The sequence below is a fragment of the Calliphora vicina genome, chromosome 4 (genome assembly GCF_958450345.1).
Source record: "Calliphora vicina chromosome 4, idCalVici1.1, whole genome shotgun sequence".
Classification (NCBI taxonomy): domain Eukaryota; kingdom Metazoa; phylum Arthropoda; class Insecta; order Diptera; family Calliphoridae; genus Calliphora; species Calliphora vicina.
Window position 1 is genome coordinate 112,578,202 of NC_088783.1, and position 18,372 is coordinate 112,596,573.

The window sequence follows — 18,372 nt, forward strand, 5'->3', positions numbered from 1 at the left end:
TTAAAAGTTAGAGTATTCTTAATTAAGTTTCAAGAAATTTTTTTTTTTTTGGAATTTAAATAAAGTACATTTTTTACTTTTATTTTATCATTGTTATTTTCAATTAAATCTTAATTTACGGTTATATTTATATAAAAAAAAGAAAAATAAATTTACATACATCTCACAATAATGAAGACACTGCAGGTGGTCAATTGTAATAAATCCTTAATTGCCATATTAAAGAGTTTACAGAACAGCAAAACTATTTTTAAACGTTTTATAAAGGGGGGATTTGTTTAAGTTTTAATAACTTCTTTAATTTCTTTTAATTTTATAAATTTTTTGTTTTAGTTTTTCAAAAATGTTTAGATTTTTTTTTTAAATTCAAACACTTTTTTTGTTTTGTTTTATTTTCTTTTATTTAATTAAATTGTTTATTATTCTGCTTTTTATCATTTAAAACTTATTTTAAACTTATAAATATTTATCCTTTGTTATTCTTTTAGGTTTTGGAAAAAAACCCACCCTTTTTTGGTTTCCATTTCATTTCATATTTCAAATAAGATTTCAAAATTCATCACCCTATTTTCAGGTTTTGTTTACAATGCGCAAAAAAAGTAAAAAATATTCAATTTCCACAAAAGATTATGAATTATTTCCAATTAGACACAAAAACGTTTACTGTTCTCGAGTTCATTGGCATGGAAACCGTAGAATGTTTAAGGGTTGGGGGTAGTTTTGTCTCACATCATATTTTTCATAGATAAAATAACAACAAGATGACTAAGAATGTAAGATAAAATTAGGGGGAAGCAAGGAAGTACGGCTTCTTTTAGAAAAACTTTTGCCAAGATGCCAAAGATTTGAAAATATATTTTTTGGTACTTTTTGGGGAATTTTTTGGTACTTTTTTTTGTCTTCAAATATTTTTCTGAAATTTCTTTAATTTTCCTTAATATTTCTTTATAATTCCTTAAATTCTTAACACATTAGTTACAAAATTCCCTATTTTCATAAATGCAATTTTGTGTGTTCCGCCCTAATATTTCTTTTATTGTCATTCCATTAATTTTGTACCCAATTGTTGTTGATTTTTTTGGTTTTGTTTGTTCTCAAACACACCGAATCACATGTTTCGGCACCATGCCTGCTTAAGCAGGGTGGTTTTTGTTGACATTTTTGCCACCGTTTTTTGGAAATCATGTGTTAAATTTCCATTTTCATATTTCTTTTAAACGAGGGGTGAGTTTTTTTTAGTTGTTTTTGTGTCACTTAATATTAGGCAAGGCATTGTTTAATTGCAAAACAGGGAACACAGTTTAAAAAGGGGGTAAGGTTATGGTTTTTGTCTGGGATTTACACCCAACTTTATGAGGATTAAGAGGAACAACAAAGTAAGTCAACAAACTACTGCAATGAGAATGACAAATAACATAAACAAATAAGGTAGAGACTAGACTTGGAAGTAGACTAGAAACTAGGCTAGATACTAGACTAGAGACTAGAATAGAGATTAGACTAGAGACTAGACTATACTAGAGTCTATTTTAGAGACTAGACTATACTAGAGTCTATTTTAGAGACTAGTCTACACTAGAGTTTGTCTACTCGGACATTAGAAAATAAATTAGTTTGAAAAACTTAGATTTTGGAACAAAACTTAAACATTTTTGAATGAATTGTGTCGGAATCTTTTTAAAATTTCTAGATTAATAATTTTTGTTGTGTTTTCATTCTAAATATGTCCTAAAAGTTATATCTTTCTTAACAAAAAATTATAAAAAAAAAACTTTATAAAAATTTAGCTTTAAAAAAAATTATTTGGACTTTGATGAATTTTTAAAATTCGGGGAATGAAAATAATTAAAAAATTTCTTAAAGTAAAAATTCCTGCGGGAGTTGTTGATCTGAGGAATTTTTACAAAAAAAAATCTTTTCATTACAACAAAAGTTAGAAAAACTTTAAATTTTGATTACAGTTTACACTCTATACTAGTTTGAAGAACTTTGATTTTGGAACAAAACTTGAACATTTGTAAAGGATTTGTGTCAGAATACTTTTAAAATTTCTATATTAATAATTTTTGTTGTGTTTTCATTCTAAATATGTCCTAAAAGTTATATCATTCTTAACAGAAAATTAAAAAAATTTAGCTTTAAAAAAAAAATTGGACTTTGATGAATTTTTAAAATTCGGGGAATGAAAATAATTAAAAAATTTCTTAAAGCAAAAATTCCTGCAGGTGTTGTTGATCTGAGGAATTTTTACAAAAAAAATTTCTTTCATTACAACAAAAGTTAGAAAAACTTAAAATTTAGATTATAGTCTACACTCTACACTAGTTTCAAAAACATAGATTTTGGAATAAAACTTAAAGATATGTGTCAAAATCCATTTAAAATTTCAATATTAATAATTTTTGTTGTGTTTTCATTCTGAATATGTCCTAAAAGTTTTATCTTTCTTAACAGAAAATTACAAAAAAGGTTCCAAAAAATTAACTTCAAAAAAAAAAAATATTTTGACTTTGATGAATTTTTAAAATTCGGAGAATAAAAATAATTAAAAAATTTCTTAAAATAAAAATTCCTGCAGGTGTTTTTGATCTGAGGAATTTTAGTAAAAAAAATTATTTCCATTACATTTTAATTTTTTTTGACAAAAAAACAAAAGTTAGGAAAAAGAATTTGGTGTAAAAATTAAACTTTTTTCAAAGATTCTAAATGAATCAGACATGGCAAAATCCTTTTGATATTTGTGTATAAATAATTTTTTAAATATTTTCTTTAGGAATTTAACTTAAAAGTTATAGTTCTCTTAACAAAGTTTAAAAGAAATATGTTAAAACAAAAAATGTCATTTTATTTAAGAATTTTTATTTTGAAATTTTTTGGCTTTGTTCATTTTTTAAAATTCGGACGAGGAAAATAATTGAAAAATTTCTTAGCGAAATAATTAGTGAAGGCATTGCTGATCTTAGGAATTTATAAAAAAAAATATTTTCCTTAAATTTACAAATTTTGGCCAAAAAAACAAAATTTAGAAATACAGGAAATTTTTGAAAGATTCTAAATGAGGCCGGCTTCTTTTAAAATTCTGTTTTATATTTAACAATTAATCATTTTTAAAGGGTTTTCTTTTGAAATATAACTTAAAAGTTCGAGTTTGCTTAACAAAGTTAAGCAAATAATAAAAAAAAATTAAATTTTTATATTGAACTTTTTTGACTTTAATGAATTTTTAAAATTCGGCGTTTAAGGATAATTAAGAAATTTATTTATGAAATTAATGTTGCATTTATTGTTAATCTCAAACATTTTTCAAATAAATTTATTTGCAATAAATTTAGAAATTTTTGCCAAAAAGTCAAAATGTTTAAAATTCTTAAAAAATATTAAAGATGTTGTATGAAGCAGATATGGCCAAATTCTTTGGATATTTAAGAATTAATACTTTTTGAAGCCTTTTCTTTGGAAATAGTTGTTTAAAACTAGAGTTTTGTTAAACAAAATATTAATTTTTAGCAATTGACTTTGATTATTTTTTAAAAATCGCAGTTGGATGATAATTAAATAATTTCTTCACGAAATTATTTTTAAAACTGTTGTTTCTCTATGGTATTTTTTAAAAAAAATTCTATGCATTGAATTTAAAGTAATAAGTAAAAAACTTAATAAAGTCAAGACAAATCTGCAATTACAAAATACTCATCTTAATAACTTTTATGTTATTAAAGTTAATTTACTAGAGTAAACTGATTTTTAATGTATTTTCATGAATTGTTAACCGGAATATAATATTCAATGAAGTCACAATAAATTTTTTAAAAATTTCATAAAAATTTTGATGAAAAATTTAATAAATGAAATTTTCTAAAACTTTCTAAAGTTTGAAAATTTCATAATTTTTTATTTAAAAATTTAGTTTCAAATTTTATAAAATTTGTTTGGGAAATTTTTTAAAAAATTAGTTTGAAATTTTATAAAAAAAATTTACAAATTTTTGAAAATTTCATAAAGTTTTTTTTTGATAAGTTCACAGATCATTTTCCTAATTTTTTTTTTTAATTTCACCATAAACATTTTCAAATTTGTTCTAAATTTATTAATTATTGTAAAAATTTTTTTGTTGATATTGGGATTTTTGTTATCAAATTTGAACTTTTCTTGTAAGAATTTGTTTGAATTCTAATGAAATCTTATTAGAATTTGAGTGTATAAAATAGACAATATTTTTTTCCAAAACCCTTAAGCATTTAATAAAGCGTAATAGAAATTTGAAACTTGAAAATAAATATTTATTTATAATTACATTTTATTGGTTTAAATATAAATTTCTTTACAAGAATAGAATTCCAATATTTTTTTTGAATAAATTTATTTTTAAAATTTCTTATTTTTTTTTTAAATTTTTATGTTTTTCTTTTCAATATATTTTTTTTATTTTAAAGGTTTTCAACACTTTGCATTATTTTTCATTTATTCCAATTTAGTTTCATTTTTCATATTAGTTGTGATTTTCCACAAATTTATTTTGATATTTTTAGAATTTTTTAAAGCATTCAGACACTTTCAAACATTTTTATTTTTATATCAAAATGGAGAAGAAACTTCAACAAACACATTCAAATATAAATATCCCGTTAACTCGCGCTATAGTTTTGATGAACCGTTATACACTAAACGAGCATTTACTGAAGACTGAAAATCATAGTATTTTTAATACAGTGCAACCAGCAGCAACAACAATCATCCAGCAAAGGTAGCAAACAAACAGCACTCATTCACCACCCCTCGCCCCCTCCATCAAAAACAACAACAACATGTAATAATGAAAAGGGAAAAATTCTACGCAAGCCTCATGTACTTTGAGTGTGTTGGATGTTAGTATTCTCACTCTCATTTCTTGGATTTACTCACAACATTTTCCTACATTAATGTGTGAGTGTTTGTGTACATGAGTTTTGTTTTGCTTTGTTTTCGTTTTATTGTTGTTGTTTAATGTTTAGAGGTGGTGGGTTAATGGGGAAAACCAGCCAAAGTTCATTGTTTTTTTTTTGTTGTTTTCCCGTGTTTGTTTTGTTGTTGCTTAAGTGCGTGCATTTGTCTCTGTTTCTGTATGTTTAGCAGAGTTGGCAAAGTTAGTATTTTGTTTGTTTTATTAGTATTTATTGGTTTAAGTTTTTTAAATTAACAAACATTCTATTTCTTTCATTATTTCTATAGTATTTCAACAAAGCTTAACGAATACCTCAAATATTTTGGAAAAATTTGTTTCGTTAAGAAAATAAATTTTCGTTAAGTTTTTTAAATTAACTAAATCTTAAAGTTTTTCTTGATTTATGTATAATTTTGAGAATTTTAAATGATAAAAGCAAAAATTTTGGAATTATATTTTTCGTTAAAAAATTAATGTTTCGTTAAGTTTTTTAGATTAACAAAATTTAATTTTTTGTATTGATTTATACATTATTTAAATAATGCTAAATGAATACAGCAAATTTTTTTAAAAAAATGGTTTCGTTAAGAAAATAAAGTTTCGTTAAGTTGTTTAAATTACTTAAATTTTAAAATTTTTCTTTATTTATGTATAATTTGGAGAATTTTAAACAATCAAGGGAAACATTTTGGAAAAATTAGTTTCGTTAAGAAAATAAAGTTTCGTTAAGTTTTTTAAATTAACTAAAATTTAATGTTTTTCTATATTTATATATAATTTTGAGAATTTTAAACGGTAAAAGCTAAAATTTTGGAAAAATATTTTTCGTTAAAAAAATAAAGTTTCGTTAAGTTTTTAAAATTTCCAAAATTTAAATTATTTTCTTGATTTATATACTATTCAAATAAAGCTAAATGAATACAGCAAAATTTTTGGAAAAATTTGTTTCGTTAAAAAAATAAAGTCTCGTTAAGTTTTTTAAATTAACTAAAATTTAGTGTTTTTCTTTATTTATATATAATTTTGAGAATTTTAAACGATAAAAGCAAAAATTTTGCAAAAATATTTTTCGTTAAAAAAATAAAGTTTCGTTAAGTTTTTAAAATTTCCAAAATTTCAATTTCTTTTCTTGATTTATATAGTATTTAAATAAAGCTAAATGAATACAGCAAAATTTTTGGAAAAATTTGTTTGGTTAAAAAAATAAAGTTTCGTTAAGTTCTCTAAATTACTTAAAATTTAAAATTTTTCTTTATTTATGTATAATTTGGAGAATTTTAAACGATCAAGGGAAACATTTTGGAAAAATTTGTTTCGTTAAAAAAATAAAGTTTCGTTAAGTTTTTAAAATTAACTAAAATTTTGTGTTTTTCTTTATTTATATATAATTTTGAGAATTTTAAACAATAAAAGCAAAAATTTTGGAAAAATATTTTTTGTTAAAAAAATAAAGTTTCGTTAAGTTTTTAAAATTCCCAAAATTTAAATTTCTTTTCTTGATTTATATAATATTTAAATAAAGCAAAATGAATACAGCAAAATTTTTGCAAAAATTTGTTTCGTTAAAAAAAAAGTTTCGTTAAGTTTTTTATATGAACTAAAATTTAATGTTTTTCTATATTTATATATAATTTTGAGAATTTTAAACGATAAAAGCAAAACTTTTGGAAAAATATTTTTCGTTAAAAAAATAAAGTTTCGTTAAGTTTTTAAAATTAACTAAACCTTAAAGTTTTTCTTGATTTATGTATAATTTGGAGAATTTTAAATGATAAAAGCAAAAATTATGGAATAATATTTTTCATTAAAAAATTAATGTTTCGTTAAGTTTTTAAATTAACTAAAATTTAATTGTTTTCTATATTTATATATAATTTTGAGAATTTTAAACGATAAAAGCAAAAATTTTGGAAAAATATTTTTCGTTAAAAAAATAAAGTTTCGTTAAGTTTTTAAAATTTCCAAAATTAAAATTATTTTCTTGATTTATATAGTATTTAAATAAAGCTAAATGAATACAGCAAAATTTTTGGAAAAAATTGTTTCGTTAAAAAAATAAAGTTTCGTTAAGTTTTTTAAATTAACAAAAATTATGAATTTTTTTATATTCAAATAGTACTTTACCAATGCTAAACAAATCATATAAAATATTTATTGAATTACCTTATGTTTAGAAAATAAAAATTTCGTTAAGTTTTTAAAATGTCAAAAATTATGTTTTTTTTGTTTAATAAAATACAATTTTAACCATTCTAAAAGGATATATCAACAGATTTTTAAAAATATTTTTGGTTTTGAAATAAAAGTTTCGTCAAGTATTAAAAATTTCCAAAATTGGCTAAATTTTTTATTTAAATTAAAATAGTAGTTAATAAAACTGCATTTTATTAAAAAAAGTTTTATTTTATTTAAAAAATTATAAATATTTCCTATTTAAACATCAATGCTAAAGGTTTCTTAAATAAAGCCATTTAAAAGATCGATTGGAAAACCTTCGTTAAGTTTTTCAAATCGACAAATTTGTCTTAATGTTTGTGGTTTTTACAAAATCGTGTGATAAATTGTCTATTCCTGCTGTTGAGTAAAATGTTTGTGAGATATTTTTGTTTTCATTTTGAGTTTTTTTATTCTTTCAACACACTAAACTTTCCATCCCGGATGTTGAGTAAAACGTTGTTGGGACATTTTTGTTGTTTTTGTTTTACACTTCATTTCATATTTGGGGAGTAAATTTCTTTTAAAGAGAGCGTGTCTTTAAAAGAGCAAATGGGGGGAAATAACGGATTTTGTTTTAGGAAAAAATAAAAATAAAAGGAAATTGTACAAGAAAAAGAAATTTTGCTATTTGGGAATAATTAAAAGAAATATTTGATATATTTTTAAACAATTTAAAAAGATTTTTAGACAGGGATCAAAATAGAACAGAACTAGAACCGAACTAGAACAGAATTAGAACAGAACTAGAACAGAACTAGAACAGAACTAGAACAGAACTAGAACAGAACTAGAACAGAACTAGAACAGAACTAGAACAGAACTAGAACAGAACTAGAACAGAACTAGAACAGAACTAGAACAGAACTAGAACAGAACTAGAACAGAACTAGAACAGAACTAGAACAGAACTAGAACAGAACTAGAACAGAACTAGAACAGAACTAGAACAGAACTAGAACAGAACTAGAACAGAACTAGAACAGAACTAGAACAGAACTAGAACAGAACTAGAACAGAACTAGAACAGAACTAGAACAGAACTAGAACAGAACTAGAACAGAACTAGAACAGAACTAGAACAGAACTAGAACAGAACTAGAACAGAACTAGAACAGAACTAGAACAGAACTAGAACAGAACTAGAACAGAACTAGAACAGAACTAGAACAGAACTAGAACAGAACTAGAACAGAACTAGAACAGAACTAGAACAGAACTAGAACAGAACTAGAACAGAACTAGAACAGAACTAGAACAGAACTAGAACAGAACTAGAACAGAACTAGAACAGAACTAGAACAGAACTAGAACAGAACTAGAACAGAACTAGAACAGAACTAGAACAGAACTAGAACAGAACTAGAACAGAACTAGAACAGAACTAGAACAGAACTAGAACAGAACTAGAACAGAACTAGAACAGAACTAGAACAGAACTAGAACAGAACTAGAACAGAACTAGAACAGAACTAGAACAGAACTAGAACAGAACTAGAACAGAACTAGAACAGAACTAGAACAGAACTAGAACAGAACTAGAACAGAACTAGAACAGAACTAGAACAGAACTAGAACAGAACTAGAACAGAACTAGAACAGAACTAGAACAGAACTAGAACAGAACTAGAACAGAACTAGAACAGAACTAGAACAGAACTAGAACAGAACTAGAACAGAACTAGAACAGAACTAGAACAGAACTAGAACAGAACTAGAACAGAACTAGAACAGAACTAGAACAGAACTAGAACAGAACTAGAACAGAACTAGAACAGAACTAGAACAGAACTAGAACAGAACTAGAACAGAACTAGAACAGAACTAGAACAGAACTAGAACAGAACTAGAACAGAACTAGAACAGAACTAGAACAGAACTAGAACAGAACTAGAACAGAACTAGAACAGAACTAGAACAGAACTAGAACAGAACTAGAACAGAACTAGAACAGAACTAGAACAGAACTAGAACAGAACTAGAACAGAACTAGAACAGAACTAGAACAGAACTAGAACAGAACTAGAACAGAACTAGAACAGAACTAGAACAGAACTAGAACAGAACTAGAACAGAACTAGAACAGAACTAGAACCGAGGTATAACTTAAGGAAGTTTTACAGAGAAGTTTTCCTTTAAAGTTTTTGATCAATTTTGTTGCTGAAATTTTATAACTTCCGTAACACAATCCCTTAATTAATCAGCACTATTGCTTACTCATGAATCATTCATTTTATTTATCAAACTACAAGACAATAGCATACTATTAGGCGCCACAAATTTGTAAAAGTTCATGAATCATTGGCATGAACTTATTCATCTTTAAAAACATTAGCACAGACATGAAACATTACAGGCATAAATACATAAAAAAATAATGGTAAATGGCAGGAGGTATTCTTTTCAAAAAAAAATTACAAACTTTAAATGTTACAAAAACTGAAAACTTGAAGAAAAAAAGATATAAAATTAAATTGATAAAAACAGTGATAAAATAGTTTTGAAGAGAAGTAAAGATGAAAAATTGGTAGACAAATAAGTATGAAATAAATTTTGAAGTAAATTATGGGAGACTTAGATTAAAAAGTACCCTTTACTAAAGAAATAATAATATTTTCTGCTGAAAATTTGTTAATGTACAAAGTACTTTTTCTACTACTTTTTTATTAAATCTAGCAAAAGAGCTTAATAATCTAGTTTATGTGTATTAGTAGATGAAATTATGTTGAAATACCAAAAAAGTACTTTTTCAAAAAAGTACCTTTTCTACTACTTGTTTGGAAAATGTGAAAAAAGTACCCAAATTTAGGACAAATTTGCTTTTTAGAATCAGGAGCTAAAAATATATGGAAATCCAAAAAAAAAAAATTTTTTTCAAAAAGTACTTTTTCTACTACTTTTTAAAAAATGTATTTAAAAAATATCATAAAAGTAGGTTAAAAAGAAGTAATTCATTATTGTTAGCTAAAAATGTGTTAAATTGCAAAAAAGTACTTTTTTGCTAAAAGTACTTTTCTACTACCTTTTCGAAATTTTTTCCCAAACTTCTTAAAAATCTAGTTATTTATTGGCAGCTAAATATTAACTGAATACATAAAAAATACTATTTGCGAAAAGTACATTTTCTACTACTTTTTCAATAAACATAGGAAAAGTAATTAAATTTTAGCCGGAAACTTGTTTTTAAGTATCTACATATGAAATTGTTTTAAAATACCTATAAAGTACTTTTAGACAAAAAGTAACTTTCTACTACTTTTTAAAAAATAATGGGAAAAGTACACAAATTTAAAGTAATTATGTACAATAGTATCAGAAGCTAAAAATATGTGAATTTACATAATTTAGAATTTTTTCAAAAAGTACCTTTTCTACTACTTTTTTCAAAAAATATGTAGCAAAAGTACTAAATTTTTAGAAAATAAATAGTTTAAACTAACTGTTACTGAAAGAGTGTTAAAAAACAAAAAAAGTACATTTTTTCAAAAAGTACCTTTTCTACTACTTTTTTTATTAAATTGTCCAAAATTACAGATTTTTACTACTCTTTCAAAAAATCTCGCAAAAGTGTGTAATAAAATAAATTTTTAGTATCGTTTGTTGAAAATGTACTCAAATAAAAAAAATTCCTTTTTCGAAAAAGTACCTTTTCTACTACTTTTTCATAAAATTTCACAAAAATGCGTAATATACTAATATTTTAATATCTTGAGTGAAAATATTTTAAAAATACATAAAAAGTACTATTTTGCAAAAAGTACTTTTTCTACTACTTTTTCAAAAATTGCCGCAAAAATTAAAAAAAGTTGTTTTTTAGTATCTGCCGCTGATAATATGCTAAAATACCAAAAAGTACTCTTTTCGTAAAAGTACCTTTTCTACTACTATTTCACAAAATGTTACTACACACATCTAAATGAAAAAATCTAACATTTCTGTACAATTTTTTTTACTTTTGTTAAATTTTAGTACTTTTTTGTCGTATTTTTACCCTTAAAGCTCCTCTTCCCTTTTTAAAAGTTGGTTAGAAGGAAAACCTAAATAAGTTCCTGGAAAATAAGTGTAACTTCTCACAATAAAACTAACAAAAACTATAAATTTTTTTGTTATGTTTGTCTTGCTGAAACAACATAATTTTTCATGTTGTCTTTGTTTAGAGATGAATGAGGAAAAAAGTAGCAGGGAGGCGTCATATGGCTTTTTAGGAAAAACAACTTAATTTTTGTTGTATTTCTTTATGATAGAGACAACAAACCTTGTAGAAAAGTACACAGGTAAGTTGTCCAGAAGTGGCAATATAAAATGTCAACTTCAGGTGACTTTTTTTAAACTCAAATCAATTCTTTTTTTAAAAAAGAAAATATTTTTTTTTTAAATTTGTTAGATTTTTTAAAAAAAAAATTCTTCTAAATCCAAAAGTGACTAATATTTTTCATTTCATTTCTCTCACAACTCTAGACTCCAGAGTCATAAAATCTTTTACAAATTTTTTTGTTTTTATGATGATGCTGCTGCTGTGAAGATGATGTAGTAGTTGTTTTTGTGGCTAAGAACCCACTCGCATGATGTGTTAGAAGATAGACAGCCAGACCTGCAGCCAGCCAGCCACACACACACTCAGCGCATCATCATCATCATTTAACACTCGCACATATGAGGAGTTTTATATGCGACTAAATAAATCCCCTAAAAAAGAGACATTTGGCTGCCATCCAGTCTAGGCGTCTGGCTTCAATGCACGACCAATAATTATAATGACAATAATGCAACAGCAAAAAGCGGCAAACGATAAAAACAAGACAAGAACTAAAGGAATTGGTAAGAAATATTAAACAGAAAAACTAATGGACAACAACATTATGGCAGGGAAATAAATTAAGAAACATTTTACAACCCATACATACACTTTTCTACTACTTTTTTTAAAAAAGTTTTAAAGAAGCAAACAATAATTTTGTTTTTTAGTATCCTAAGCTGAAAATAAGTTAAAATACAAAAAAGTACTTTTTTCAAAAAAGTACTTTTTCTACTACTTTTTCAAAAATGTACCAAAATAATGTTATTTTATGCCAGACAGACTATTTTGATTCAGGTGTTTAAAAATTTGATAAAATACTACAAAAGTACTTTTTTGCAACTAGTACTTTTTCTACTACCTTTTCAAAAATTTGTCAAAATTATGAAATTTGCAACCTAACTAGTTTTTTTTTTACTAGCTGCAGTTGCAAATAAGTTAAAATAAAATAAATACTTTTTATAAAAAAAGTACTTTTTCTACTACCTTTTGAAAATGTTTGCAAAAGTTAGAAATTTAAAGGCCAAAGTTATACAAATATTAAAAAAGAAATGATTTTTTAAAATTTAGTACTTTTAGAACATTTTTGAAAAAGTAGTAGAAAAAGTACTTTTTGAAAAAAGTAATTTAGACTTTAAAAAATACTTTAATTGCCTAGAATTTAATTAATTTTAAAAATAAACTTATATTTTGAAATAATTTCAGCATAAATTTGCGTACTTTTTAAGGTTTTCCAAAATATAGTGGAAAAGGTACTTTTAGGAAAAAAGTACTTTTTCAGTATTTTAACTTTTTTTTATTAGTAAATTACAAAAAAGTTGTTATTGCAAGATTTTCTGAAAAATTGATAGAAATGGTACCTTTTGCCAAAAAGTACTTTTTCTATTTAGATTTAGAAAAATACTTTTGAAACATTGAAATAATTGAACAACGTCATATCATTTATTTTAAAATGAATTGCAAATAAAATTTCGTATTTTTGAATATTTTTAAAAAAGTAGCAGAAAAAGTACTTTCAGGAAAAAAGTACTTTTTCAGCATTTTAACTATTTTTTATTAGTACTATGTAAAAAAGTTGTTATTGCAAGATTTTCTGAAAAATTTATAGAAAAGGTACTTTTTGCCCAAAAGTACTTTTTCTATTTGGATTAAAAAAAGTACTTTTGAAGCCTTGAAATACACAAAGAAAGTAATATAATTTATGTTAAAATGACTTGCACCTAAAATTTCTTACTTTTATAACATTTTCGAAAATGTAGTAGAAAAAGTACTTTCAGGAAAAAAGTACTTTTTCAATATTATAACTATTTTTTATTAGTAATATGTTAAAAAAGTTGTTAATGCAAGATTTTCTGAAAAATTGGTAGAAAAGGTACTATTTGCAAAAAAGTACTATTTCTATTTAGATTTAGAAAAGTAGTTTTGAAGCCATAAAATAATTGAACAATGTTTTATATTTTATTTTAAAATGAATTGGACCTAAAATTTCGTAATTTTTTAACATATTTGAAAAGGTAGCAGAAAAAGTACTTTAGGAAAAAAGTACTTTTTCAGCATTTTAACTATTTTTTATTAGTACTATGTAAAAAGTTGTTATTGCAAGATTTTCTGAAAAATTGATAGAAAAGGTACTTTTTGCCAAAAAGTACTTTTTCTATTTGTATTTAAAAAAGTACTTTTGAAGCCTTAATAAAATTAAACAATGTCTTATAATTTATTTTAAAATGAATTGGAGCTAAAATTTCGTACTTTTTTACATTTTTGAAAAGGTAGTAGAAAAAAGTACTTTTTGGTTTTTTTACATATTTTAATCTGAAATTACTAAAAAAAAATAGTTATTGTCGCATTTATTTGCAAAATTTGTAGAAAAGTACTTTTTGCCAAAAATTATAGTTGTTTCAATCTTTTTTTTAAAAGTTGAAGAAAATGTACTTTTTGCCAAAAAGTACTTTTTCTATTTATATTTAAAAAGTAGCCCTTTTGTCTTCAATTTTATTACTTGAAAAATAAATAAATCTTTTTGTATAACTTTTTCTTAAAGTTTGGTAATTTTTTAACATATTTGAAAAGGTAGTAGAAAAATTTTCATTTATTTTTATTAGTAAATTGTAAAAAATAGTTTTTTTTTATTATTTTGTGGAAATTGGTAGAAAAAGTACATTTTGTCAAAAAGTACTTTTTCTATTTGGATTTAGAAAAGTTCTTTTAAAGCTTAGAAATATTTAATTAAAGTCATGTAATTTATTTTTAAATTAATTTGAGTTAAATTTGTGTACTTTTTAACATTTCTGAAAAGGTAGTAGAAAAAGTACTTTTTTCAAAAAAGTACTTTTTGGTTATTTTCATTTATTTTTATTAGTAAATTGTAAAAAATAGGTTTTTTTATTATTTTGTGAAAAATTGGTTGAAAAAGTACATTTTGTCAAAAAGTACTTTTTTCTATTTTGATTAAAAAAGTACTTTTGAAGCTTAGAAATATTTAATTAAAGTCATGTAATTTATTTTTAAATTAATTTGAGTTAAATTTGTGTACTTTTTAACATTTCTGAAAAGGTAGTAGAAAAAGTACTTTTTTCAAAAAAGTACTTTTTGGGTATTTTCATTTATTTTTATTAGTAGATTGTATAAAATTGGTTTTTTATCATTTTGTGAAAAATTGGTAGAAAAAGTACATTTTGCCAAAAAGTACTTTTTTCTATTTGGATTAAAAAAAGTACTTTTGAAGCTTAGAAATATTTAATTAAAGTCATGTAATTTATTTTAAATTAATTTGAGTTAAATTTGCTTATTTTTTGACTTTTTTGAAAAGGTAGTAGAAAAAGTACTTTTTTCGGAAAAGTACTTTTTGGGTATTTTCATTTATTTTTATTAGTAAATTGTAAGAAAATATTTTTTTTAGCATTTTAAGAAAAAGTAGTAGAAAAAGTACATTTTGCCAAAAAGTACTTTTTTCTATTTGGATTAAAAAAAGTACTTTTGAAGCTTAGAAATATTTAATTAAAGTCATTTAATTTATTTTTAAATTAATTTGAGTTAAATTTGTGTACTTTTTAACATTTCTGAAAAGGTAGTAGAAAAAGTGCTTTTTTCAAAAAAGTACTTTTTGGGTATTTTCATTTATTTTTATTAGTTAATTGTAAAAATTAGGTTTTTTTATCATTTTGTGCAAAATTGGTAGAAAAAGTACATTTTGCCAAAAAGTACTTTTTTCTATTTGGATTAAAAAAAGTACTTTTGAAGCTTAGAAATATTTAATTAAAGTCATGTAATTTATTTTTAAATTAATATGAGTTACATTTGTGTACTTTTTAATATTTCTTAAAATGTAGTAGAAAAAGTACTTTTTGGGTATTTTCATTTATTTTTATTAGTAGATTTTAAAAAATGGGTATTTCTAGCATTTTGTGAAAAATTGGTAGAAAAAGTACATTTTGTCAAAAAGTACTTTTTTCTATTTGGATTAAAAAAGTACGTTTGAAGCTTAGAAATATTTAATTAAAGTCATGTAATTTATTTTTAAATTAATTTGAGTTAAATTTGTGTACTTTTTAACATTTCTGAAAAGGTAGTAGAAAAAGTACTTTTTTCAAAAAAAGTTCTTTTTTGGTATTTTCATTTATTTTTATTAGTTAATTGAAAAAATAGGATTTTTTTATCATTTTGTGAAAAATTGATAGAAAAAGTACATTTTGCCAAAAAGTACTTTTTCTATTTGGATTAAAAAAAAGTGCTTTTGAAGCTTAGAAATATCTAATTAAAGTCATTTAATTTATTTTTAAATTAATTTGAGTTAAATTTGTGTACTTTTTAACATTTCTGAAAAGGTAGTAGAAAAAGTACTTTTTTCGGAAAAGTACTTTTTGGGTATTTTCATTTATTTTTATTAGTAAATTGTAATAAAATATTTTTTTTAGCATTTTAAGAAAAAGTAGTAGAAAAAGTACATTTTGCCAAAAAGTACTTTTTCTATTTGGATTAAAAAAAGTTCTTTGAAGCTTAGAAATATTTAATTAAAGTCATGTAATTTATTTTTAAATTAATTTGAGTTAAATTTGTGTACCTTTTAACATTTCTGAAAAGGTAGTAGAAAAAGTACTTTTTTCAGAAAAGTATTTTTTTGTGATTTTAAATAATTTTTATTGTTAAATTGTAAAAAAATACAATTTTCAACATTTTCTGAAAAAGTAGTAGAAAAAGGTACCTTTTTTTTGCAAAACTGCAAATAATATTGCTTGATTTAACTAATTTCGCTTTAAGTGACTTTAGGTTTTAATAATTTTTAATTAATTTTCTTGTTTTAATTGCATTTTTATGTTTGTTTTAAAAAAATCAATTAACTATTTGTATTTCAACAATATTTCCAGCCTACACAATAACATAAAGTTTGTTTTTCTATTGAGTTTGATTTTTTCTTTTAGCCTTTGCTGGCCCAGTTTCTAGTTTGTTTTTGTTGCATTTTTTTAATTAACAATCAATCTAAACCAAAACCAAACAAACTGATGCAGGCAATAACAACACTTTTCAAAAGTGTTGAATGATTATTGTCTATAGACTTTCTTTTTGTTATTATTTATTAGTTTTTTCCCCTAACCCAGAATGAATATGGAAACATTTCAATGCATTTTGATTGATTGCATGTGTTAGAAGCTAAACAAAGACGTTATTTATATATTTTGATTAAGTTTTTAATGAAATCTAGTAATATTTCATTATGCTGTTTTGTTGTTCTTACATTCACGCCTTAAATGGTTTTTTGCTAAATGTGTCAGTGTGTTCACTTCACGTACGCAATGTTTACATTATGTCATTAAGCTTTAACATAACGGCAACAACAACATCATCATCATTTGTTTACAAATGCAAAAAAAACAAGGTTACCATAATGTTTGCTTTAGAAAGAACAGGCGAATATTCTCTTGAATTTATTAATTTTTTTTTTGAAAATCTCTCGCCAACACTGTTTACTTTAAAGTAAAGTGTACAGTGAATTAATTTTCATAACAGCATTAGCATTTGCATCAAAAAAAGAAAATAAGAAAAACTTATTTCATTACAAAATTAATGAACCGTGCATCCGTCATTATAAATGAATATATTGAGACATATTACACACAACGTCATAAAAAAAAGTAAAAACTAATATGAAAAACCGACAAAAATAAATCAGAAATTTACATAAAAATCATATAGAAATTATATTAAGGCGCACTTTTACACACAAACACAAGTCAGGTTGTTTCACTACAAGTATTTGAAAATTTGCCAACAAAAAAAGTGAAGAAATGCAGAAAGCATTTCGTTCACAAACAAGTGGAGTGTAAAGTGAACATGAAATCCAATTTAAACCATAAATCAGTTAACAGTTGGGAAAACAAAAGTATTGATAAATTTATTGAATATCCCAAAAAAAAAACATAGATTTCTACAAATAATGACAAAATTTTATAGAAAATTAAGGAAAATGGGGCAATTTTTAATAATAATATTATGAAATATGAGTATTTCAGCCATTTCTGGGCTTAAAATATGAAAATTCAAAATTTTTAAAAAGAGTAGTAGATCTACTACTTTTTTAAAAAGTTGCTAAATACCCAGAAAAATTAATGCCAAATAAATTTTAAGTTAAATTTCGTTTAAATACGATAATTTTTGTTTAAATTGTGCATAAATAAAATAGTAGTATTTCTACTACTTTTTTAAAATAAGATTTAAATAAATGAAAATTAATATTTATGTTGCTTATTTCAGTTCTATCATGTTCTTGGCTTAAAATATGAAAAATCTAAATCTTTAAAAATAGTAGTAGATCTACTACTTTTTTTTAAAGTGGCTAAAAAGCCAAAAAATTTAATTTTATAGTAATTTTAAGTAAAATTTTATTTTAATAAGATAATTTTTGTTTAAATTGTGCATAAATAAAATAGTAGTATTAATACTACTTTTTTAAAATAAGATTTAAATAAATGAAAATTCATATTTATGTTGCTTATTTCAGTTCTATCATGTTCTTGGCTTAAAATATGAAAAATCTAAATCTTTAAAAAGAGTAGTAGATCTACTACTTTTTTTAAAAAAATTTTATTTTATACTAATTTTAAGTAAAATTTTATTTAAATAAGTTAATTTTTGTTTAAATTGTGCATAAATTAAATAGTAGTATTTCTACTACTTTTTTAAAATGTGATTTAAATAAATGAAAATTCATATTTATGTTGCTTATTTCAGTTCTATCATGTTCTTGGCTTAAAATATGAAAAATCTAAATCTTTAAAAAGAGTAGTAGATCTACTACTTTTTTTAAAGTGGCTAAAAACCCCAAAAATTTAATTTTATACTAATTCTAAGTAAAATTTCATTTAAATAAGATAATTTTTGTTTAAATTATGCATAAATAAAATAGTAGTATTAATACTACTTTTTTAAAATAAGATTTAAATAAATG

The 18,372-nt window shown here is 23.2% G+C and overlaps 1 protein-coding gene across 10 annotated transcripts in view; it reads right to left on the reverse strand.

The window, feature by feature from the left end:
* The window catches only part of LOC135956281 (uncharacterized protein CG43867), a 354,041-nt gene that overhangs the window by 52,468 nt on the left and 283,201 nt on the right, over positions 1 to 18,372 (reverse strand). The window contains exon 1 of one of the 10 annotated variants that reach the window (XM_065506720.1): positions 161 to 248. The exons of the other annotated variants lie outside the window; for them this stretch is intronic. The gene's annotated coding sequence lies outside the window, so the exon portion shown is untranslated. Of the gene's footprint in view, positions 1 to 160; positions 249 to 18,372 lie in introns of those variants that run through there. 10 annotated transcript variants of the gene reach the window in all.